The sequence below is a fragment of the Mya arenaria genome, chromosome 17 (genome assembly GCF_026914265.1).
Source record: "Mya arenaria isolate MELC-2E11 chromosome 17, ASM2691426v1".
Classification (NCBI taxonomy): domain Eukaryota; kingdom Metazoa; phylum Mollusca; class Bivalvia; order Myida; family Myidae; genus Mya; species Mya arenaria.
Genome location: NC_069138.1, coordinates 30,729,193 through 30,756,326, shown reverse-complemented (window position 1 = coordinate 30,756,326; position 27,134 = coordinate 30,729,193). Strand labels below are relative to the sequence as shown.

At 33.9% G+C, this 27,134-nt stretch overlaps 1 long non-coding RNA gene across 4 annotated transcripts; it reads left to right on the top strand.

Annotated features, from left to right (window-relative positions):
• Positions 1 to 3,811: 3,811 nt before the first annotated feature.
• On the top strand, positions 3,812 to 10,969 carry LOC128223121 (uncharacterized). 4 transcript variants are annotated; one of them, XR_008259295.1, is made up of 5 exons: positions 3,812 to 3,850; positions 6,828 to 6,982; positions 8,057 to 8,140; positions 9,792 to 9,908; positions 10,884 to 10,969. It is a non-coding gene; the product is annotated as an uncharacterized LOC128223121 (long non-coding RNA). The 4 variants fall into 4 exon arrangements; XR_008259294.1 differs by having other exon boundaries at positions 3,820 to 3,905; XR_008259296.1 differs by lacking the exon at positions 3,812 to 3,850 and having other exon boundaries at positions 6,608 to 6,982; positions 9,795 to 9,908.
• Positions 10,970 to 27,134: the final 16,165 nt, after the last annotated feature.

Genomic DNA, 27,134 nt, shown 5'->3' with positions numbered 1-27,134 from the left:
TATCTGTCAGGATTAATCACTGCAATTTTGACTGACAACGAGAAGGACATTGCTCGTACACACATGAATAAGTGCCTCACAAAAATGTAAACATTATTGCTTATGCATCACTTTAATTGAGCGCAATCATTCGATGGCTTAATGTTTTCAGATAAAATAACGAAAGGTATATAACAAAACAAGAAGCGAAGCAGTAAGGGGGTTTAAAGTTCTGTATACAAAACGAGCCAAATATACTTATATTTATGAAAAAGAGACGGCACGGTCGAGCGTGCAGGACGAATGAACTTCAATATTTTCGCCAATGAAGTGAAAAGTATTTGAACAAGAAGGCAAACACCGTGAATAGCTAGTAACATTGCTTTTCACAAAGTAGTGGATTATTGAGCTAGATTACGCTGGTTCCATTCCCGCTCATACGAAGGTCACATTGGTGTTATACATACGAAATAACAAGTTGTATCAACGTAATCGTGATGCAATCTTTAATTCAAAGGTCTGTGTCTATGAAACCGGGATGCAGTCTGTAAATCCCAGGTCTGTGTCAATGAATCCGGGATGCAGTTTGTAAATACCAGGTCGTTGGATTTCGATGCATTGAAAAGTCTAGAAAGTTGAATGTTAGATCTCGGGCCTGGCAATGCATGTAAAGAAGCTAACCTCTCAGATTGCAGAAGTTGCTGGTTCTTTCTTGAAACAGCTAAGTGTTTGTATTCTACGAACAGTCATTCTCTGACGTTGATTTAAATTTTAAAAACAGTTAAGAATGACCCAGTTTATGATAGAAAATTAACACTGATCAGTTTTCAATGACTGTTTTGATTAAAATATAATGTTGTAATGATTTCATATTCAAAGTTAAAAAAACAACACTTTAGGGTCACTTTTTAACGGGCAAATACAATATGTCCCGGAAAAACGTTTGATTATGCCCCGCAGTAGTGCACGGGCGGCGTATAAATGTAAGTTGAACATAAATTTGTGCTATGCCTTTTCCAATTTATCGGATAAACGTTTTTCTTATTCAATTATAAATAAGTTCACAAATGTTAAAATGAATATTTTCAATCCCGTATAAAAAAAGATCGATAAGACCCTATGATATTCTTACATTAATCAGAACCTGTGGAAAGGCTATAAATATGACGTTATTTTGTGACGACGGAAAAAAGGCGTTTACTTTTATACGTCCAAGAATTTATATATTCTTATTTGTTGAAGTTTATATCTATTAAAAACGTTCGCTACAAAAAAGTTTGAACATTGGAGCAGATGAGGTATATTTTGTGTAAGAGTCGATACACCGGAGTTACGCTAAAATTGTATAGAATTAATGTCTTATTTAAGTGCTTACTTTGAGAGATTGTCACATTGATATTACATGAGTAGGGTAAAAAGGGGACTCTCGCGGCCATCTTTGGCGGTTTCCCGCGTTAGCGGCCATCTTTGGCGATTTCCCGCGTTAACAGCCATGGGGACTCTCGCGGCCATATTTGACGATTTCCCGCGTTAACGGCCATGGGGACTCTCGTGGCCATATTTGACGATTTCCCGCTCTTAGCGGTTATGTTTAACCATTGTTTGAAATCCAAGACAAAGGGTCATTGTTTAACTGGGTCTCCATTGATTAACAGTATTCATTTCAATAGAAGGGATATAAACAATAGCATTGTCACACTAACCACATCAGTGTATTGTATGTCAAAGGACAACTCATCCAACATAGGGTCATCGACCTAGGATCTATTTAATGGTATTGTTTTCCCTCATCAGACGATGGACTTATCATAACCTCCACCATCTTTATATGTGATCAAACGGATTCTTTTATATGTAAGATCACAGGTCATTGACAAACAAAAGTTCATCAGAACCCAGCCATCGCGTGATCGAAAGTGATTTCAAGAAATTGAATGACTAAAACCTGACCGTTTAGTGTCAATTCGTACAACAACACCATATCTAATAGCCACCCAATTACTCTCCAACGTACCCATTGTAATAACTTAAAAGTGAAGACAGTTAAATGAGCTGCTGATGACTCAAAAGACGAGATTGTCGTTATCATATTTCTAGTTTATCATTCAGGGTGACTAAAGCTCTTCCACTGTGGTGAGCTATCACAATAAATCACTTATTAAACCATTGTCAAATGCCAGCGCTCGATTCACTGGACTCTGTTTATCATTATGGACACCTCCGTTGAACCTTACAATGACATGAAAGTTTTTCAAACAACTTACTAAAAATCTTTTATTTTGACCACCAAAAGAAGGTTTTGAAGATATAACAGTTTTGTCCTCTCTTAGCTTCTTTTGAGTTTCACTATTTTTATTAAATCGGTAAAGGATTCACACAATTTCTTTATCAAATAACCTCATACCTTAAAGGTATGATGTATCGTTTACATTTCATTAAATCAACCCTACAGAAATGTTAAGATGTGTTCGATCTTATTGTAATGAAAACGTGAATGTTTTTTATTATTTATTTTTGTGTAAACTATTTCATTCCATTAATACAATATTTTAAAATTTAACAAGACCAAATTGAGATTTATAAGTTGAGGACATGTCTGACGAGCTATTTTATACCATTCCGGTATGTTGTATCAATAAATAAAATATCAGACAAGATTTTAATATTTATTTTCTTATAAGTACAATACAATGGAAATACAAATAAAGTTGATTATAATTGAATTCAAACAATTTGTTTAACAAAGATCATACATTTTTATTTATTTTTTTATTTATTTTAGGTTACATTTCAACAGTAGAGCAGTAGATAACATCACTTGAAATTACATGAAACTAGATGTAATTTGGTATAAAACATAGAAATTATATGTCTTGTATCTTATAATGTCCATAAGCATATGATTTAATTCCATCTTCTAATAAAAATCTTTTGTCATCAAAACTAGATAATCCTACATTGCTGATTGTTTCCAGATAAATTTTATGGTTATGACTTCTTAATGAATGCATTGTTGAGTGCATTTGAGAATTATTAAATAATACATGTTTATAATCATTAAGAGTCAATGATTTTTTAACAACCGCTTTTGATATCCCTTTTGCTCTTTTCTCGTCTATATCATCACACTTAAATGCATACATTTTCGATCGCAAACCGCAATATTCACTAATACATTTCTCATTTGTTTCACTTTACATTTTTCCCATTACTTTTTTGTTGAAGTCACTATATAAAAAATGATCTTTAGGGAAATCTGAAGTGTCAAACAAATGTGAATAGGCCAACATATCTTGGAAAATGTCCGGTGTTGTACATGATACTAAAAATGAATCTGTGTCCGTTAATTCTAGCTCAACGTTGCTACCATACACTTTTTTCAAATGATTATAATAAAAATCGTACATGGTATATTTTGACAAATCAAGGATACTCATTCCAGCAAAAATTGGTTTATTTAATTTAATTTTTTTGCGACTAAATTCAACACCAACAAGGTCTTCAGAAAAAATCCGGTGCATCTTATAAGTGGGTTTGGATGACACCTTCTGTAGTCGTTTTTCTGTATGAACAAGTTCTACGGACCGATGCTTCCGAAGATTTTCCATGGTTTTTCCTGAAAGTAAACAAAATTTTTGGTAAGTAACTTTTCATCATGTTAATCTTTACATTGAACTGCTCAATATATGTTTTTATGATGGTATCCGTCGTTATCTTAGATACCTGTGTTTTGGATGAGGGATATGAAAATTGGACCGAAAAATACACTTTTTACTTGCCGGTAGTTAGTTTTGGTCAGTTTTACTTTAGGTTCCTCATTGTACATGAGCACTTGTAAGCGTCTGATTGAAGATGAATGAAATACCAAAAAGTGAAACTACGCCTGACAATTATTGAACAGTTGTTTTTGTAGATAAGTATTAGTGGTATGGAAGTGACAATAAATTTATTGTATAAATTACATACGGGCAGATCATACAAAAATGATAACAATGCAATAATTAACACGAACCCCCAAAAAACAAACAAAAAACAACAACGAAAAACAACAACCTTACCGAAGACCGAGTTGTTCATGAGTTTGAAGAAGTTCTTCTCGAAAGCAGTCTTGGCTTGTTGTCGCATTTTGGTGTTGAACTCAACGTAGGGTTTCATGAAAGCCTCTTGTTGGAACTCTAATACTTTATGTATTTTTTTCAATTTTAGACCGAGTTGGAGATACAGTTGCAGGTTGCGATAGTGAAGTACATAATTCTGTTTGTTTTCTTAAGTGGTGAGTAATTTTTCCACCTTTGCTCTGGGTGGAAGTTCCTCACTGTTGTGTAAATGTTTCAACACATGTTGAGCATAAGGAGATAATTTTTCATTGGGTGTGAATTTACGTTCCGGAGCTAATGGGTAGTCGTTATGACTGTCATGTTAATGTTTTGGATATTCTAGATCTACTTCTAGAATATACCCCTTAGATCCATCCTCTGGTATTTTTTCAGGTTCAAAAGTATCAATTTCTTCCTTCTCTAAAATCTTAAAGAAGCCTGTTGGTAGTTGTTGTGACATACTGTAACCATAAAGATTATTGACATCATAATAAGCTAGAAATGAGGTTTCTTTTGTAGGATCATAATCATTCAAATACTCATTGTTTGCTTTTTTGTATCTATTTGATATTTGACTTATACCACCTCGAATACCTTTTTCGATAAATAAAATTTGATCAATGTCTGTCATGAGCTCTAGAGTGACTTCAGTCATTTTCAACATTGCCTGCCAGCTCAATCCCGGACTGGTGTAAAAGTGACAAGGGTCTAAACCATAACACTTCAGTGACATATCACGAAAATTTTCAAAAACATCAGCTAATAACAATATGTCTGTTTTTAAATAGAGATCATGGTATTCTCCAAGACTTTAGTTTAAATGTTTGATATACTCGCTTTGCATGTTCATAGTCTTCTTTTGATATATTTTCCTCAGTCAATGAAGAGTAAAAATTCTCTATTGCTGGAAGATCTTCAAATTTATCCCAGTCAGTCATGAACTCGTAAGGATAAACACCCTTTCTTAACAGGAGGTTTCTATGATCTTTGATTTCTGAATGAAAGTGATGGAAAGACTGTGGGCCATTTTGAGCTAAGTTATCTACAAGGGTCCCAAGAGATGAAGGGAGAAAACCCAAAGAGTCAATAAACCTAAGATTTCCAATACTAAAACTGATATACTTTTCAACTGACTGTGGGATGCAATTGATTTTATAATTTTTAAATGTACCAATGCTTTGACAAAGCAAGTGACCATCAAAATTTTTAAGATTGTGGAAGATGACTGGGATGAAACTAGGTTGTTTACCGGTACATTGTAAATTACAATTCATATGTGCAGCTCCTATGTATTTCCCACTTGTGTGATCATGATGTCTTGCTTTCTTTTCCTTGTTACCAAATACTTTTTGACATAAATAACATGTGTTTGCTTGTTCGAACTGTTTTTCTTCACTTTCCTTTAAAACTAGGGGTTTGATATTTTGCATATGTTGCTGTATTTCATGACTTTCTCGTAAAAGACATTCTAACAATTTTTTGGGTGCATCTGGACCTCTGTAGATAACAGTATCTTTGGTTAATTTTGAATCAGTTGAAATAACTTTATATCCAAAGGAACATGGTTCTAACACTTGATTTTTTGATGTTGAAGCTGTTTGGTTGTTAGTCTCTATTGCTTTATTTAATGTTTCAAAATCAGCCACAATAACATAAGGGACACGCAGTGTTTTTTCATAATCTTTAAATTCAAGAAAGCAGTCTGCTCCTGATGGAAGTTCAATTTTTTGAGCACCATGGACTTGACAGTATGAAAGGTGATCATCTAATAAACTTTGTTTACTAAATCCATGGGGGCAATATCGACAATAGTAATATGCACGATGTCCTTTCGTACCATGACTAAGAAACCTGTTTATGTTTTTTATAAGCACATAATGTGAACTGTTTTCTGATTGCAAAAGCAATAAGTCAATATGATGGAGTCTGTTTTGGCAATTTGTAATGCGTAGTGGAAGAACATCATTGTCTTCAAAAGTAAACACATTTACAGACAAAAATGGGTTTTGCTTCTCAAATTGATTTATTTGATTCAATGACATTGGAAACAGCAGACCTTTTGTGTTTAATTCATTTTCAAATTGTTCATAATCACTCACCAGAGGGGAATCCAAGGGATGAAGGGATGCTAAACAACACCATAGAAAGCACTTTTGGTCAAGATTTCTTATGTTTAGTAAACTTTGATAGTTAATAAGAGGCTTTGGTAGCTCTACAAAACTAGATCCGGACACTGGAGAATATTTCACAGTGTGCACAGTTATACTTAATACTTGTTTGAGAACCCACCCAGAGCTTTCTCTTATGTACTTTTCAAAACTTTCAAACATTTTTTTGAAATGCTTCATTTAAGTTGTTTTCATCAAATGTTATCAAATTTAAACTTCTATAACTCTTAGATCTAAAATGTGGAGTTGATGTATTGTCTCCATCTTTTGTGTGTTACACTAGCTCAACCTGCACTGATAAATACCATTTAATAGGATACAATTGAAGTCTTTTTTCTAAAATAGTTTGAATGTTTTTATTGGCATTGGCAAAAAATGCCAGCAGATCATATTGTTCATGTTGATTTGGTTGTATGGTGAAATCTTGAATGTTTTCATTAATAGCATGTTCATAACTGTGGTCCATTGTTGTAGATGATGGTGTTCTTGCAGTGGAAGTTGGTGTTGATGATGGTGTTGATGATGGTGTTCTTGCAGTCGAAGATGGTGTAGATAATTGACTGTAGTTGTGTTCATTTTGAAGGTGCGGACTTGGAGAGAGCGGTGTTCTTGCAGTAGAAGATGGTGTAGATAGCTGACTGTAGCTGTGCTCGTTCTGAAGTTGTGAAGTGGTGAGAAGTCCTGTTGTATGATCTACATTGCTTGTTGAAGAGGAGCTTTGGGTGTCGCTGCTTGGAGGTATTTGATTATATGGAGTTATTTTTCCACCAGTTTGTTGATGTTTTCTAGACAAGTGTTTTTTAAGATAATCTTTTCTTTTAAATTTGTCTCCACAAACTTCACAATTGTAAAAACTTTTGTGTGTGAGCGCATGAGATATCAAAGAAGTCTTGTTCTTAAAGTGTTTTCCACAAGTATCACACTCAAATATTTTTGAATCCAATTTTATCCTTTTTTGTCTCTGATATTCCTCATATTCATGCGCATATTTTGAAGTAAGGTAATCACTAAAACTTTGATCATCCATGTTTGAAGGTTAATGTTAAGCTGATCCCACTTCAAGTCAGAAATGCTTTAAATATTCTACCTTTTCCCGCTTATACATTGTAAACGATCCACTTTTCTTGGGTTGGATTTTTCCTAACAATAGCTTTTGTCGTTTTAAGCTCAATTTTCATTTTTTTCTTTGGTGATTGTTCTGTCTTTGTAGTTGTTCTGTTACGACCTTTTGTTTCTAATAAATCTTTTGTAGTAGGCCATGCTTTTTCAAAAACAATATTTGATCGTTTTACAAACTTTTTTTTCTTTGGATTTAAAAGTTGTCCTCCTTTTTGATATGAAGTATCCTTAATATCTCTTGTATCATCGTTCAATTTATTATGTATTGATGATTGTTCCAATTTTTTATGATGAAACTGGTTATTGTTATCACTTTTTGTAAATTCCTTCCTCATATGTTCATATTTTGATTTTGAAATCAATACTAGTTCTTGAGCCATGACTCACAAGGTTGTATTAATAAAATAAATTGCTTAAAATTTTTTAGGAGGAGAGCTCTTCTCTTTTTTTGTGATAGCCCTTTTACCACAAACTTACGAATGACATTCCTATATCTTTTCAATGACTTTTTGATATTGTCGGAATTTTTTAGATTTCCAATGAGAATATTGTAAACCACTTTCACAATCACACTCATTTGTGATTTTGTTAATGCTTTTATCAGCATTTTTGTTGATTTTCACTTGTGTTTAAGAGAAATTTTAAAAAATACTTTTCCTTTTCCATTTTTTCACTCATATTTTTCTTTTTCAGGTCGAAAGACAATCAACGTCTGAGAGGGAAATATGTTGGTGCGCAATATATACAACTTGTTTGAATGTGGGCTTACATCAACGAGTAAGTAAGAGTATTTGTTTTGTGTTGCTTTTTTATAGGCATCCATAAAATATTTTAAATCACCTGGAAACATTTGACGAGCATATGTTTGAATCTGAAGTTGGTCTCTCTGGTTATTAAACAATACAAAGTAATGACTATTCAGACTAATAGTTCGGAAATACTTTCCTCCAGAAAACAGATTTTGTACCACAAAAAAACACTGAATTTTTTTTGTGGGGACTATAAATCGTAAATAAGTTCACAATGTCAATACTTTCTGAAGCCTTTTGCACTAAATCATCAATGACTAAAATCTTAAATCCAGAGTCGTATGCCCAAAGATCCATATCTTCTTTAGATGGTAAACCTTCAAAGAATTCTATGTTTTGCACATGTGTTTTCATGCTGTCATATAATGGTTGATAAGTTGAATAACAGTATATAATTTTTCTTGGAGCATCATTTAACATGGAATTTGCACTCTTAAAAAGTTCAAAAAGAAAGGTAGATGTTCCGCTTCCACTCGCTCCAGCTATAATGCAAGTAGCTGGACTTTCAAATTTCACAACAGTGTTTGTCATGATGTTAATACGAAGACTTCAGCAATATAAATGATCTTAAGATTGAAAAACAACAACACTTTTAATGTAGTTATACATTTTTTATTAATGCTCTACATGATTGGTTAAAAACACATTGATTTTGTACACAGTCATTAAACATGCTACTGACATAATTGTATACACATAAATCATTACTATGAACATCATTGGCAAACATATTTACAATATCATAAAACAATACACCATTCAATCTATGAATCAAGAAAAATAAACAGTACATTCCATACACATCACTATACAAACTTTGTAATTGCTTTGAATTTGTTATAAGTGATGAAAAATTTGATGTGTATTGAGGGAAATAGTCATTAAAGTAGTTGACAGGCATTCCATAACTATCAAAATATTCTATGGTGGTAGAGTTTGGAAAGTAAAAGGCACACCAATGCCTTCCTGTCTTTGTATGATCATCTGTATTTGCTATAAATCCACATGGAATATTCATTTCTGTAGGAAGTTCATTTGCTGCATAAACACCAAGTACAGACTTTCTTAGCAAAGGGAAACAATCTAAACAACACTGAATTTGGGATGTATTCATTCTGTAATTATGTCTCTTTGTGAATTGATTTGAAAAAAAGCAGGAGAGCTACTATGTACAATATAACTTGTTGTATCTGTCAATGATGTCTTAAACTGAACCTCTAAACGCACATTGCCTGTTTTAACAAGAGAAAGAAATGTGTTGTCATCTAAAAAGTTTGGTTCTAACTGAAACGAAAAAAGTGTTGATGATTTGGCAAAGTCCTCTCTATTTATATCCAGTCCTGAGTTTTTACCCCACTGTCCATTTGTTAGAAACATGTTTGTGTAGGCTCTCATAAAAGATTGCCCTTCAGATGCATCAAAATTTAATTTTAATGGGCTACCCCACACTGGAACACCATCCACATATAAACATATGCTTTGAATGTTACAGTTTAAGAAATGAAATGGATTGGATTTATAATCACCAGATAAAGCCTTTGATTTTACAAATGCCACAACTACTTTGTTTGGTTTTTGTCCTTGAAACAAATTATCCCATGTAAACATTGTACTTCCAGCAGCAAGACTTTGCGATCGACACTCTACTCTGTCAAATGGATATTTAGCTGTGCTGTTTTTCAACAACTCTGCATGAGCTACAATAAGAGCTGGATTGACTCTTACCTTCTTTGCTAGTAAGTAAATGTCTATAATCTTTATTTTATAGTTGGGAGATGCATCCCCTGCTGATAAACAAAATGCTGGAGAGCTTCGGTATAATTTCAATTTGACATCAACTTGATTTAGTAAATAGCGTTCAATAGTAAATAAACTGTGATATATTGGTCCTTGAAGCTTCAGAATCTTGGAGCCTTTAATGAATTCTGATCTTAAAAAGAGACCATTATTACCAGCGCTGGCATCCGTAATAACTGCTCCAGTACTGTCATTATCATCTTTAATATATAATTGAGATAATAATTGCGAATGGCTAGCATCATGACCGCTGTGTAACAAAGTCTGAATCATTGCATATGGATTGTAATTTGATGAAATTACAGCTTTGTTTTGTAATGAGACTTCAGTGGCTGAAAATAATGCTTGTAAGAATAAATTTACAGGTCCCACTTTAACACTTGTAATATCACTACCATCTGGATTAGTAACTTTTAATTTCACACATAATTGTGTTCCTCGAAGATCGAGATAGTCCATTGAATTTTGTCCACTTATTTGGAACTCGATAGGAGTATCATCTGACACTTGTGATAAAGGTCGAATTTCTTGGTAATGCACATCACTGACAGCAACTTGTGTAGGTGGTAAATCAAATAATAATAGTTCATTTGGAACACCCTCAGAAAATCCATCTTGTAAAAAGTATGACATTTTTAATAAGTGAATATGTCCTGGACTGGTCTTGAAGTTTTTCTGTTCACTTTTGTAGCACCGTTTTTAAAGTTTTTTTCTGTAGTTTTTGATGTCTTTTTCACGGATTTTGATGCTTTTTTCAATCCTTTTTTAACGTTTATTTTGGTGGTATTTTGATCTATTTTCGCTGTCTTTCCGTGTTGTTTTACCTTTTTGATTGAACCCTTAACGTTTGACTGATTGGATGATGTATGCGAAAAAGATGATACTTCAGGTGTTTTTATACCTTCTCGTTTCAGTTCGCTTTTCGCTTGATTTACAATTTGCTGTGTGGGGGGAGTCACGTTCAATGTCAAGTCACTGCTCTCTGTGGAAGCCTTATGAGGTATGGCAAATCCTTTCCCAACCTGTGATTTATTTTGTTTAAAGTAATAATCCATTTTTCTGGGTTTGGTACATACAACTTAGAGTGATTCATAATTAGGGTAAAATGAGTAACGTTTGAAGTGAAGTGTGAGGTAGACCGGTGAATCAACAAATGTTGCAAAATTGTTATCTACTGTCTTTATATCAAATTCCATTTCACGAAACTCTGTTTTATTTAATGGTAAATAAAATGGAGTATCAAACACATAACTCCATTTTTTATCGTAATTTTTTTCCACTCTTCTCAGTAATGCGTGTTCACTGCCATTTACAATGCTTTCTTTAGATATATTCGAATAAATAAATATGGTGTCAGTTAAATCCTTCTTTTTAACTTTATAGTCTGTTTGTAAACATATTTCTTTTAAAGCTTCTTTCCAATATCCATCAAAATGAAGTGGTAACTTCAACTGCACTTTAAAGCTATACGGTTTATTATCAATAAAAATATCATTGCTCTCATTGTCTCTCACAAACACATAACGTTCCATTATTATTGTTCTTGAACTTGATCTGCATCAATCCAGCTATCAAATGATTTTGGAAATCCTTCCCATCGAACAAAATACTCTAATTTCCCTTTGACTTTTCTCTTTTTTAAAACTTTATCAACATACCAAAGACTGTCTGCATCTTTATCAACAGGAATTATTTCATTTTGATTCACATAACCTGATATTGGTTCTTTATTCAAGTCTATGATCTTATACAATGGAAAACCTTGTTTGAAAATCTTGCTCTTTATTTTAAAAACTTCTGTAGTATATTGTTGTTGATAAGCTCTTCTAAAGGGATGTTTCGTGTGACTTAATCTAACCAAATCACCAATTTTATATTTAAAGCGAGGAGGCGTTTTGGGGAATTTTTTAGGTTTTAGATACATTTTACTCCAAAGTTGTGTCTCGTTTTTCTTTGTAACATCACTTGGTGCTAATCCATCCAAACTCCGATGAGGGGAATTATTGTAACTATTTACAATATCTTGAAGGTGATCTATATATCTATAATTTCGCTGATATCTTAACATTCTAAATATCATACCACGAAGGGTACGAATGACTCGCTCTGCATAGTTTGCTTTAGCGGTGCTTTGTGTATTAAACAAGTAAACTCTCTTCTTTTGCATAAACGCTTTTAATTCACGATTGATAAATTCAGAACCTCGGTCCGTTCTTAACTTTTTAAACTTATGAACACTAAGAATATCCTTGATTGCTAACAATACCGTGTTAGATTTTTTATTAACTAAGGGTCGAACGGATAGAAAACGTGAAAATATATCTATAACAATGAGTAGGTATTTAACTCCATCATTGTATTTAGCAATGTTATCAACTGCCATTAAATCCATATCACCCTGATCGTTCATACCCGCCACTTCAACACGTGGTCTTTTATATGTATGTCTCGCCTGACGTTGAATGGCATACGAATCTTGATTGTTGAGCCATTTCTGTATGAAATAAGAAGTAAATACTCTTGGATAGTTTTGGTTTAATATCCTGTGTAACTTTTTTGCACTCAAAAAGCTGCCTGCGTTTTTAGAATCGAAATAATATTGTGATAGGATATGTTCCTTCTGCGTTTTATCCATGATTAAACATGATCATCGTTGTAAGTAGTTTATATTATGGAACACATGGGTTGTTAATTAAACTAAAGCAAGGAAATGAAAACATGTATAGATAGATATAAATACATTTATTTGAAACTAAACATGTATAAAATAAGTCAGCATATGATCATACAAGCATATACATACAATGACATACATGTACATAAAGTGAATTAAATATTTATTTGAAACATGCAAAAAGGAAATTCGTGAAGTAATAAATATAACAAATCATTTTACGCCACACAATGTCAGAGTTTTTAATTTCTCATGAATTCTTCTTTTGAAGAAAAAAAATGCAGTAAAACACATACAACATTGCATAATATGTCCATTTTGTTGTGTTGTGAATATTCTTTTGCTCAACGTGATGGACGAAACAGTCGATCTTCAATGCGATTGATTGTCAACACCATTCTTTTCATTTTTTTCACACCACCGCTCGGTTTTCATTATCTGCAGATAGTCATTGCTCTCTAGCAAAAGTTTGTGTAAATCAATCATTTCAGGGGAACTGTTTGAAATGCGCACAATTTCTTCTCAACTTTGTAGTATATTTTTTTCATTAACTGCGTTTAGCATGTCACTAAAGTAACGTTCTATTTTATGCTCATCATCATCAGGGTCTGTATCCATGATACAATCGTGATCTTTTTGAGATGGGAGATCCATCTGGCAACCATAGCAAAGTTGTCTAGTCACCATACCCATAACCTCACACAATGCCTTCGCATATACAAAGTCAAAGTACGATTTCATTAACGTGACACTTGTAGAAACTGGAGTATAAATCTCTGTAGTGTCCATAACATTCGTTTTGGAGTCACAATGTCCATTTTCATAAATATCTTGAGATAGTTCACTGCAATCCATGTTAAGTTTTTCTGCTGCGATATGATCACATCAAATGTCGATGAAACACTGAATGTTTGTGCTGTGTTGTATGTCTTTTATAGTAACATATGGTAACGGAAAAATTCAAATTTGAATTTTCAGATCATCCGGGGATATCGCCATATTGAAAACCCGCCAGAGGTTCGGTCAACGTCCATGGTGCTCGGGATGAGTCATTGGAGGGCGAAGATCGGGTGTCCTTATGCTGCCATGAAATGTCGTTTTTATGATGTCCAATTATGTTCAAAAATAAACAACTTGGAGAATGTGTTCTATGTTCTAACAACGACTCGTCTCCTTTCTGCCACTGATGTAATCGCAAACCACAAGAAAAACGCTCTACTGTGTCATTTCTGCCAGTATAATAAAATCCTGCTGAAGATAATTGAAACTTGTTTGGTTCTATTTGAGGTGGCCACATGTCGAACGTTTTAAGACTGTCTTGATAGAATAGCATGCTTGGAGAACTATATTCAAACTCTAATAGTTTTTAAGTTGTCATTTCGACTGTCCGTGTAAGAATGAAGCCAACAACTGAACACTTTCCTTCATATCACAGAGAGTTTCAAAAATATCAAATGGTAATTGAAGACTTTGGTGACCCTTTTTAAATATTATTTTAATGCGCTGCTGTCTCTCTTTCACAACTATGACAAATTTATCACCAAGTGTGCATGTAATTTCCCTTCTTATTGGTGACCAAGAGACATTTTCAAAACCAAAACCTCTCAAATATGTCTGCAACTGGTTAGAAAAACGTATCTGAGCTTGAGCCATTTCTGTATTTTTTAAACACTTTAGACAACTGTTAAAGCACAGACTTACAATATCCAATTTGTTCGGTTTGTTATATACCACTATTGACAATCCAAAAAAAAAATGTCTTGGACGTTGATTATTCTCGTACTATGAGCTCGTCTTTAAGTCCTGTATATACGGTTAAAAAGGGAATGAATTTACATCCATCCGGATATTCTTCAATCTCTTGATGGCTATTGTACTGATCAACTATGGTTTGAAAATTGGTACTTCTTAATAAATCTGTCATATGTCTATGACTATCTCGCAACCATTCGTATATGGAAATTGCTTCAAAATCGGTGATCCAAGGTAGCATAGTTCCATTCTCATCCCAAAAGGAATCAAACATTCTCCTGTTTGAGTCATATGGTGTCAAATTATAACTCATATTAGCAGGTAAAACAATGGCTGCCAACTTCAATCGCAAAAAGATTAATACTGATAATCAATGGAGACCCAGTTAAACAATGACCCTTTGTCTTGGATTTCAAACAATGGTTAAACATAACCGCTAAGAGCGGGAAATCGTCAAATATGGCCGCGAGAGTCCCCATGGCCGTTAACGCGGGAAATCGTCAAATATGGTCGCGAGAGTCCCCATGGCTGTTAACGCGGGAAATCGCCAAAGATGGCCGCTAACGCGGGAAACCGCCAAAGATGGCCGCATGATACCCCTTTTTACCCTACTTACATGCTTTTAAATTCGTCTGAATGTCTCTAAACATGCGATAAACTTGTTAAACCATAAAAATAGAATAATATACATGTAAAATAGCAGGGTAGATAGAATACAAGGTTTGTACCGAGATAGAGAAATATACTCCTGCTTGTCACGTTAGATATTTTGGCTCGCTTAAGCTCGCTCAGATTGTTTTTTTTGCGTGCTGGATAATCTTTCTCAATCTCTAAACTAACCATGTTTTGTTTTATTTTGGATGCATTCGTATTTGTAATATACATATATACACTTACATATAAATTGGAGAAAACAATATATATCGCATGTGCATTATAATTTAAGAGTTGAATGAACATCACAGTTCGACATAATCAATGATAGTGTTGTGCCGTGCGTTTTTAACTATAAACCCGTTATTTGACACCTATGGGGAATTAGCTATTGAAGTCCAAAACAAAATCCTTTTCACGACACCAAGTTCTTTTCAAGATTTTATTATGTTGTTCTTTCATTAACAAATACTTGATGTAATAACACAGTGTGTGTAGTCCAAAAATTAACACCAAATTTATTGTACAACAGCGACAACGCTATAGTTTGCTGGACTGTGGTAAAACCACCTTCGAGCTCAGACAAATTTCAAGAGTCTGTTTTCTATGAAGAACTACCTTTTTTTCTCCTATCTTTTTTTAACAATTAAAAAATCTGTTACCTTATATTGTGCAGCCCGGTCATGCCTACCATAAATTAAACCAATATGAAAACAGGAAATACTAGTACTTCATAAAGACTGTCAGCTCAGCTCAAACTAATTACTTCTGATTTCAAATAGTTCTTAATCAAAACATATGTCAAGGTGCTACATTAGATACAAAGGAACAATAAAACAGTTAGCTGAAGTCAATATGGCTTCGAATGACACCTCCTTTGTTTGGCAATAAGCAACATCCTAAATCGTTGGCGTTTGCCAACCTGTTACAAACACAGTTGCATATTTCAAATAACAGGTGTAAAAACATCTAACAAATAATTTGTAAATAACCCAACGCTGAAATTATGAAAAATGGTTTCAATTAACAAAACAATTTTATCCAAAGTATGGCATGACGTACAGCATAACAATAGTGTGCTCCTACATTAACAACCGAAACAAATGCAAACTTGTAAAAGGCCTTACTATAGGTAATGCATCAGACCGATATAATATGATATACTAGTGTGATTGACAAATCACATAAGATACGTTTGTGTAACGATATATAATTATACAATATCTTTGGTACGCTCTTCACTATTTTCTAAAATTAGCTATTGATTTAGGCTGTACATGGGCCAACGCATTAGACAGCACGTGTGATTATCCCTGGCTTTCGGTAAAACGCGAATGCCCATGCCTGACCCAACGTGTCTACAGAAGATCCACCGAATTCTGGAAAATATTTTCCAAATCCGCCCTGATGACTTGTTTAAATTCCCCAGGGCACAGTAAGTGTTGTTAAGTAAATTCATAGTAGCTTACAATTAATACGAGGATAGATAACTATATGTACATCATGCATAGGAATTTAATTGAATGGAATTTCTGACAAATGTTAATACCCCAAGAACCATAATAGGATAATCTCGACATAATAATGTGCATGTCAGCATAGTATTGTGCTTGTACTTCCTTTATAAAGCAGCTTAATTGTGAAGTCTGGCTTGGTTACACACTTAATAATGGAAAAGACTAAATTCACAGCAATATAACTTTATGTCAATATCATATGATTGAACCGAACGGACATTTTCGCTGCATCATTGTCTGACCAAGTTTAAAGCTGCACTCAATGTCAATGTTACGGGTACCATACCGATACTGGCGGTAGTTCTTGTGGCAATGAACAACCTCTTGTAGCCCTAAATAATCCTCAAACATGTTGTACGCCATAGTTGAGAAGTTCGACTGCATCATTGTCTGACCAAGTTTAAAGCTGCACTCACACAGATTGAACGTTTTGACAACTTTTCTATTTTTTGTCTTGAAATGAGTCAATTTTTGCGATCATCCATGGAAACCAGCTATATAAGAGTGCTGACAAAAAAATAGATCGAAGATTTTTATATTTCAGTTCAAAAAATGATGTTTTATGCATTTTTCTTAAACCGTTACTAACGGTTTAAGCCATAAAACATTAATTTTCGAACGGAAATATGAAAACCTTCGATCTGAGTTTTTGTCAGCAATCTTATATCATTGGTTTGCAGATATTTACGCAAAAATTTGCTTTTTCCAAAACAAAAAATAAAAAGGTTGTAAAAATGGTAAATCTGTGAGAGTGCAGCTTTAAAGCTTTTTCTTGATGTTAAATACTGTATTTAGGAGAAACATGCAACACTGACGTCATCCATTGTAGTTCATCAATATAATTACCACAAACTATCTGATATCGATGAGCGTTAGTTTTGTATTGTTATTAAGCAATGCATGCAAGTATGCATATTTTATGTTAAAATTGTTGTATAACAGTCCACTATTGTGGTTCCCGGTCTTAACACTTGCCTATGAATATGAAAGGAATAAAATAATTGTTTTCTTAAAATATTTCCTATAAAAGAAAAACGCAACATATATATTCACAAATTATTTTATGATAGATGGATTTCTGAATCAAACCTCTGATATATTTTTTTATTTGTTATGGGTGTTTTGTCCTTTCTCTTGCATACAAATCGGTCCAGTTACAAGGTGCCGTGTAAATGTTAGTTTATAATGTGATAAATGTTTATAATTATGTGACCGCGAAAACGGACTTATTTTCTAATTTGAAATGTCATAGGAAAGGCTCACAAATGCTACAAAATCTAATCAATAGTCCGCCAACAACCGACCGCAACAATCACTTGCCCAGAAGGTTTCATCACTCTGCATGATAATGACACGGCAGGGAAAATCGGCCAGAAATTCTCCATCTGCACTTACCCCACCCACAAATTCTGAAAATGTGCAGCATTCAACGATAGTAAATTCAAGTTCTGTGTTGAATGGCAAAATCTCACTAACAAAAGAAACGAGTTCCCTCTTTGCCGTTGTAATTCTAAAAATCCAACATTTTATTATTTAACATCAACATGAATTAAACAATTGCACTTATGGCGTTTGTTAGTAAACACTCATGACCTTCAACTGTGAGGTCTGCGATAGCCGGAATAATTGTAACATGATTTGATACTGTCTGGTGACTGATCTACGTTCATGCACGTTGAAAAGCTTTTCATATATAAGCATTATGTATTGAATTGATATTGTCAAATGCAATTACTTTGACTATAAACGTATTGAATTAAATTGAACAGTTTCGATAACTATTTTTGGGCACATTTAAACATGGGTACCCAGTGTACCGATGTCAAAAGGGATAACAACATTTGTCCCCCTTTTTTAAAAATTGTTCTTGATAATTTAAAGGTTATTGGTCGTGTTTTAATTGACAAAGTAACAGGATGCATTTGGCTCACTCGATAAATTTATCCGCCTTGCAAGATAAACTTAATCCGTCCAAGGCAATCACCTAGTATATTCATTAGCCGTAAAATAAAATTTGAATGGCAATATTTGGAGTCGAAAGGCAAAATGATCAAAAACGCTTTGCGGTTTTGTCATGATCGTTTTCGTTATTCGATATCTGCATCAGTATAGAATGAAACAACAATGCTACGTTACATTTTCTATTCATACGAAGGGTCGTATTACGTTATGTGATTTTTGTCACGAAAAGTAAATGAAATACAGAGCTTGCAAAAATTTAAATGTAACGATCATTTTTGTTATGCGATAACTGTATGAGATTGTTTTATATATTTGTCGGATGTCATTATATATTAGTATTTTTCTGTCTGTTCGAAAATGTCTGCTTGATCTTTGATATAGTTGTATCATGCTCCTCGGTGATCGGAGGTAGCTGACCCAAAGTTAAACTTCCTTTAGTCGCTCATGAGTTTATGAAGGTTATATAACCTATGGCAACGTAACTCAACCATGGAATTCGGGGATCGGGATATGACAAACGAAAGGCTCGTGCGTCCCTGCTTTTGTATAGGTATCGATGTAAAGGCAAGTTACTCTAGTTACAATGCCAAGAACATAATTGCTCTTCATGGATTGTCAACTTTTATTGAAAATACTATTTGCCTTGACTGTACTATTTAGTATAGCACAGGACTACATGTTCGAAAAAAAAACTTCTTCATTTATTGACCTTTGTAAATGTTTCAATACTGTAAATAGAAATACAATGTGGATTGAAATGTTTAAATCAGGTTTTCAAAGAAATAATTTACGTATAATAAGGAAATGTATCAAATTTTTTAGAAGTTATAATAATTATAGTAAATTTTGAATACTTAATTGGACTGAGGCAAGGAGAAATCATGTATCCGATGTTAGTTTCCTTAATTGTAGAGGATTTAGACTTATTTTAGATGGCACTATCAATGGTAAACTTATTGAGGACATTATACCCATCTTGTTTTTTTTTTGCTGATGATATAGTTAAAACTAGGGAAAATTCCTGATTAATAATAAACCAATCGTAGCAATATTGTGAAATTGGAGAATAAGAGTAAATACAGAAACAAATAAAATTATCGTTTCAGAGAAATTATACTGGCACTATAATCAGAACAGAACAGACCACATGCATGAATACTTTGTATACTTTTATATATTTGTTTGACGAGATGCTTTATTGCATACGTCGAACTAAACTAATGTTCTGTTCTGTTCTGTTCTGTTCATAAAATGCACAAACTAGAATTAAATTACGTGTATAAAAATCGTTCAAAATGATTAAGGTGTAAATACACGGTAATACTATTTTTTAATACGATTAAGTCTAGTTTACATTCATGAAAAAATTAGTTGATCTATTAACATCATTTTGATTTATTAATTAGGGTGTCCATTAAGTTGCGTCGCATTTGGGCAGACACATTTTATAAATGCATTAAGTTGAATTGTACCATACTCTTATTGTATGTTTATGACTTTCACACAGAACCAAATATGGGACAAGTTCTAAAATGTACATTATAAATTCAAGAAACATATTCTTTTCTTCCGAAAGACCGGGGAAAACACTAAGGCCGCAACACAACAGTAACAATGCATTGAACACTTTTATTTTGCTTTCTTCTCTAATCCAACTGCAACACATGATAGCCTCAAAATAGGCCTTTCTTGGGTGGAGGTGCAAGACAGCCTGAAAAATCAGTCAAGAAAATTAAATAATTACAATAGTGATATTTCCTGGTGACCATGTCTGTTAAGTACAGAAAGGATTCCTCTATGCTGATCATGAATATGTTAACTTAATGACCAGACTACAATAACTTTCGAGAGAGTTAATCAAGAAGATATATTATTTCATATTTGAATGTGAATGTACAATTAAACAACGGAGAGGCCAAGCTGAAATTTTGTATGATTTATATTGATTAAAAGTATTCAAACGATGCAACAATAAAATGGTCTCTCCAGATATGACTAAAATTACGTACGTGTGTAAAGGATATATCTACATGTAACTTTCACGATAAAAATATAAACTTTCTTTTAAATACATGTACAACTATTATAACATCGCGTAACTATGTGAATTATGACGTGACGTCACCGAAACTGAATAAAGCCGTATTCCATCTGTTGCAAAACAAATAATCAGGAGTGTATAGAAAAAATATATTTATATGATGGGTTTACAATATTAACATAAATGTACTTGCAATTTAAAGTCGACATGGCTAGACGAATAAATAATTAGTTTGATATAATTTAAACCAAAAAAATGCCAGTTAAATTTGGCCTACGGTTCATTTCCGATGATATATAGAAAACGTATTAGGGCAAATTGAACCTATTAGGACAGCTTGAACGTTAATTGCTTAGTATCCAGGAATTGTTAAGAGTTTTGAGTAAGAAACCAAAAAAGACTGACGGCTGGTAAAATGCCATCATTTACAATATTACAATTAAAACTGCAGAGATAAGCCAAACAGCCATAAACTGAATATGGATTTCAATATAGACACAACGATGCAGGCTTACATACACAGATAAAGGCCTTACAGACCAAACGAGAGACAGACAACGTCACAAGGCGACACCATATATTACATATGCATGATTGAATGCTAAGAATACATTATGTAAGGGTTATATCATCGGAATGATTATTGGAATATATAACTCACACTTGTCTTACTACCAATTTTGAATAAAAGTGAATCACGTTATGTAAATATGTAATCCAAATCGTAGCTAGCATCAGCCATACTAGTAACCACGTGCTTGTGGGATCCTAAGCAGATCGCCAAGGCGAAGACTGAATATTTTGGCGAGAACTTGATCGATTTTGGCGAGACACATAGGGTCTGGCTTGGGCATGCGCGTCTGAACCTCGAGCCAAGGATCCTCACATTGGTCGCCTAATGCGCTGCGCCGTGTGCAGCCCCAATCAATGGTGAAACATTTGTAATCAGTGGCCACTATCTGGTTGTCTACGCTCAGGACACTTCCTGAAATTATATAGAACAATGGCATCAGTAATAGGTAAACAAACTCAATGATTTGTATTTAATAGTGCAGAAATCAATACGAAGTCTTGATTGTATGGCTTACGACATTTTCTACGAATTACGGCCATATTTCGAATGTATGACGGAGATATAACGAGGATGCACATCGTGGTTATGCATTCAATCCATGTATGGCTATTTACCGGGAGCCATCAATCAAATCAAATATATATTCGTTAAACCTCGCGACGTTACCTACAACAAACTCGCCTCATTTTGAAGGGAAGACGAAGTTAACGTATTATATCGTATACTACGCCGCTCTTCTACCATACGTACATTGCAAAAAAAAGTGTAATCTGCACTAGTACCATAATAATAGTGCTTAAAATAGTGTACGCCGCATTAATACCATACTAAATTGGTATTAATGATAGTACAAACAATAGTATATCCAATAGTATATCGTATCGTACAATGTAATTATATGTGTTTCCAAACGCACTATTCGCAATCTTCTATAAATTCTTCGTACCACGTATCGTTACCTGACGTTACGCACGTTATTCATTCCGAAGAGAAAATAAACTCACAGGAATATTCACTTAGTTTGCATGTCTTAAAGAATTTAATTTCTTTTTATAAAAATCCAATCATATCATGCAGTAATAAAGCTTATAGGATTATTTTTTTATTAAAGTATGTTTACATACACACTCACACACATATATTTATATATATATATATATATATATATATACAATTATGCCTAAGTTAAAGCGCGCGCGTATAATAATAAGGATGCTAAATGAAAAATACCATTGTTACATGTATAATATCTGTGAATCGAATTCGATGCAACTTTGCAATAAGGATGACGAAACAAATCGCTACCTCTTGCAGAGTAAAGGTCTCGTATATAATTTGCCTAAAATATTGAGGAAAAAATTACCAAGCTGTAGTCAAACCTTTCTCAAGCAACTCGAGACTGTTGGTGGTGACATATCCACGCCGCAAAAATATGTTTTGACCGTGAAAAAGGTGTCTCAATGTATCTTGTACTAAATTGTATTAGAGCTTATTCTTTCTTAAAAAAAGATTGTTTATGTTAAGGATAAAATGTAAAAAAGTATACCGTTTGATCAGGAACAGTCAGGTAAAAGTAGGTGATCAACTATATGTATGATCGAGAACAGGCATGTTAAGGTAGGACATGATCTACATGTGAAATATATGTAAATCATATGAAATAAGGACACATTTGTAATGAACCAATACACGACAGACAATTTTTCTTGCCGAGGTTATCGACGAGTTTGTATACACTTGGCAGCTTGGTCGGGTACAGTGTCTCAGTGACCGTAATACACTGGCCGTTTGATCTGAAATAGCAAAACTATCGGTGTACGGATGCCCATTCAACAGTCATGCATGTGTAAGAGCGCAGGAAAGTATTATGCCAGTCCGGGGACAAACTGATTGCAAATCAGATGCTGTACCAACAGCATATCGCCAATAATGGAAGCTAAAATGCATAAGGTCATGACAAGTCGTAAAAACTGTATGAATGGTAAAAAGGTTGTCGTTCTACTTTAAATATTTATACTAGTTCCACCTGATTAAAATGTATTCTCTCCCTACGTACCTCCACGTGATCGTTTCCTTGAGGACACCTTTCCCGACTAGCTGGAGCACAAATGTATAAGCAACACAGTTGGGTGTTTCTGGCTGCAGATCATGATTGTAACAGTCTTCAGTGTTTTAAGAATTTGTACTCATTCTATGATTTTCTTTGTTGCTCTAAATATCGTTCACACATATTAAAACTGGAATTCCATCTGGTAGGAACATCAAGCAGCAATTCGTGCTGAGCAATATCAAGTTTTGTCTGCATTAGCTTGAGGCAGGATGTGACCGATGTACTTATAAAAATATGTTACCACACGCCGCACCCTACCCAAAAGTATATCTACTCGTGGAACATTCCGCCCACTCTGTGTTGCCAGGTTAATAGTGTGAGCAAACCATCCAATATGTGGACCCAAACCCGATTCTTTAACTGCCCGAACGATGTTACTAGCATTGTTAGTAGTAATGGCAGGAGCCTTGCCATTACGTTCAAGTTGCTACTGTCTTCATCAGACCATTGGCCAAATTAACAGCTGTATGACATTCACCGAAATGTTGTGTTTCAAGGGTAGTTTTCAACTTGCCAGCCTTTATTGATAAAATGGGCTGTAACAGCAACATAATTCTCTGTTGCTCTCGAAGTCCATGAATATGTTGTGACAGCAATGTGATAGCATTTTGAAGTTGCTTTTACATTCGATCTACAACTGTTTTCCAGAGTGCGTGCATGGCAGTTTCACGAAAGAGTGTACGACTTGGAAGTATATATCTTGGCTCTACCTTCAGCATGTTAATGAAGCCACAAATTTGAACAGTGCTGTAGGGGTGCATATATTGTGCTAAAACACAGCAATGGATTTCGATATAAAAGTTTGATCTGTCAGATGTTAGTTTGGTTTTCAAATCACTTGATTTCATCTGGCCGGTTGATGTAGTACGACTCGATGGTGTGCAGGTCGAAATTGACGGTCTAAACTTCGGACACATTGATGTAATGTTTTCTTTTTAAATGTTGTATAAGAATGGTTGTGCTGCCAGTTCTTGGGTAGCTTACATCTGTGAAACAACTCCTACATGTGGCTTTCTGTGCGGATCCCTCCCGAAACCCAAAATGTGCCCACATTTTTTATTTTAACCTTTAAAGAGCATCTTTCAATGCATCCGACGCCATGTTTCTCGACTGCCAAGAATGAAACTCTATTATTGATTGGATGCCAGAATAACTATAAACCAATCACACGCCGCGTAACAAAAGCCGACATGTTTAGAATGTCCAAGAATTTATATATTCTAATTTGTTGAAGTTTATATCTATTATAAAACGTTCGCTACAAAAAAGTTTGAACATTGGAGCAGATGAGGTATATTTTTTGTAAGAGTCGATACACCGGAGTTACGCTTAAATTGTATAGAATTAATGTCTTATTTAAGTGCTTACTTTGAAAGATTGTCACATTGATATTACATGCTTTTAAATTCGTCTGAATGTCTCTAAACATGCGATAAACTTGTTAAACCATAAAAATAGAATAATATACATGTAAAATAGCAGGGTAGATAGAATACAAGGTTTGTACCGAGATAGAGAAATATACTCCTGCTTGTCACGTTTGATATTTTGGCTCGCTTAAGCTCGCTCAGATTGTAGTTTTTTTGCGTGCTGGATAATCTTTCTCAATCTCTAAACTAACCATGTTTTGTTTTATTTTGGATGCATTCGTATTTGTAATATACATATATACACTTACATATAAATTGGAGAAAACAATATATATCGCATGTGCATTATAATTTAAGAGTTGAATGAATATCACAGTTCGACATAATCAATGATAGTGTTGTGCCGTGCGTTTTTAACTATAAACCCGTTATTTGACACTCATGGGGAATTAGCTATTGAAGTCCAAAACAAAATCCTTTTCACGACACCAAGTTCTTTTCAAGATTTTATTATGTTGTTCTTTCATTAACAAATACTTGATGTAATAACACAGTGTGTGTAGTCCAAAAATTAACACCAAATTTATTGTACAACAGCGACAGCGCTATAGTTTGCTGGACTGTGGTAAAACCACCTTCGAGCTCAGACAAATTTCAAGAGTCTGTTTTCTATGAAGAACTACCTTTTTTTCTCCTATCTTTTTTTAACAATTAAAAAATCTGTTACCTTATATTGTGCAGCCCGGTCATGCCTACCATAAATTTAACCAATATAAAAACAGGAAATACTAGTACTTCATAAAGACTGTCAGCTCAGCTCAAACTAATTACTTCTGATTTCAAATAGTTCTTAATCAAAACATATGTCAAGGTGCTAAATAAGATACAAAGGAACAATAAAACAGTTAGCTGAAGTCAATATGGCTTCGAATGACACCTCCTTTGTTTGGCAATAAACACAGTTGCATATTTCAAATAACAGGTGTAAAAACATCTAACAAATAATTTGTAAATAACCCAACGCTGAAATAATGAAAAATGGTTTCAATTAACAAAACAATTTTATCCAAAGTATGGCATGACGTACAGCTTAACAATAGTGTGCTCCTACATTAACAACCGAAACAAATGCAAACTTGTAAAAGGCCTTACTATAGGTAATGCATCAGACCGATATAATATGATATACTAGTGTGATTGACAAATCACATAAGATACGTTTGTGTAACGATATATAATTATACAATATCTTTGGTACGCTCTTCACTATTTTCTAAAATTAGCTATTGATTTAGGCTGTACATGGGCCAACGCATTAGACAGCACGTGTGATTATCCCTGGCTTTCGGTAAAACGCGAATGCCCATGCCTGACCCAACGTGTCTACAGAAGATCCACCGAATTCTGGAAAATATTTTCCAAATCCGCCCTGATGACTTGTTTAAATTCCCACACGGGCACAGTAAGTGTTGTTAAGTAAATTCATAGTAGCTTACAATTAATACGAGGATAGATAACTATATGTACATCATGCATAGGAATTTAATTGAATGGAATTTCTGACAAATGTTTATACCCCAAGAACCATAATAGGATAATCTCGACATAATAATGTGCATGTCAGCATAGTATTGTGCTTGTGCTTCCTTTATAAAGCAGCTTAATTGTGAAGTCTGGCTTGGTTACACACTTCATAATGGAAAAGACTAAATTCACAGCAATATAACTTTATGTCAATATCATATGATTGAACCGAACGGACATTTTCGCTGCATCATTGTCTGACCAAGTTTAAAGCTGCACTCACACAGATTGAACGTTTTGACAACTTTTTTATTTTTTGTCTTGAAACGAGTCAATTTTTGCGATCATCCATGAAACCAGCTATATAAGAGTGCTGACAAAAATCGAAGATTTTTATATTTCAGTTCAAAAAATGATGTTTTATGCATTTTTCTTAAACCGTTACTAACGGTTTAAGCCATAAAACATTAATTTTCGAACGGAAATATGAAAACCTTCGATCTGAGTTTTTGTCAGCAATCTTATATCATTGGTTTGCAGATATTTACGCAAAAATTTGCTCTTTCCAAAACAAAAAATAAAAAGGTTGGAAAAATGGTAAATCTGTGAGAGTGCAGCTTTAAAGTTTTTTCTTGATGTTAAATACTGTATTTAGGAGAAACATGCAACACTGACGTCATCCATTGTAGTTCATCAATATTTTGAATTGTTATTAAGCAATGCATGCAAGTATGCATATTTTATGTCAAAATTGTTGTATAACAGTCCACTATTGTGGTTCCCGGTCTTCACACTTGCCTATGAATATGAAAGGAATAAAATAATTGTTTTCTTAAAATATTTCCTATAAAAGAAAAACGCAACATATATATTCACAAATTAATTTTATGATAGATGGATTTCTGAATCAAACCTCTGATATAATTTTTTATTTGTTATGGGTGTTTTGTCCTTTCTCTTGCATACAAATCGGTCCAGTTACAAGGT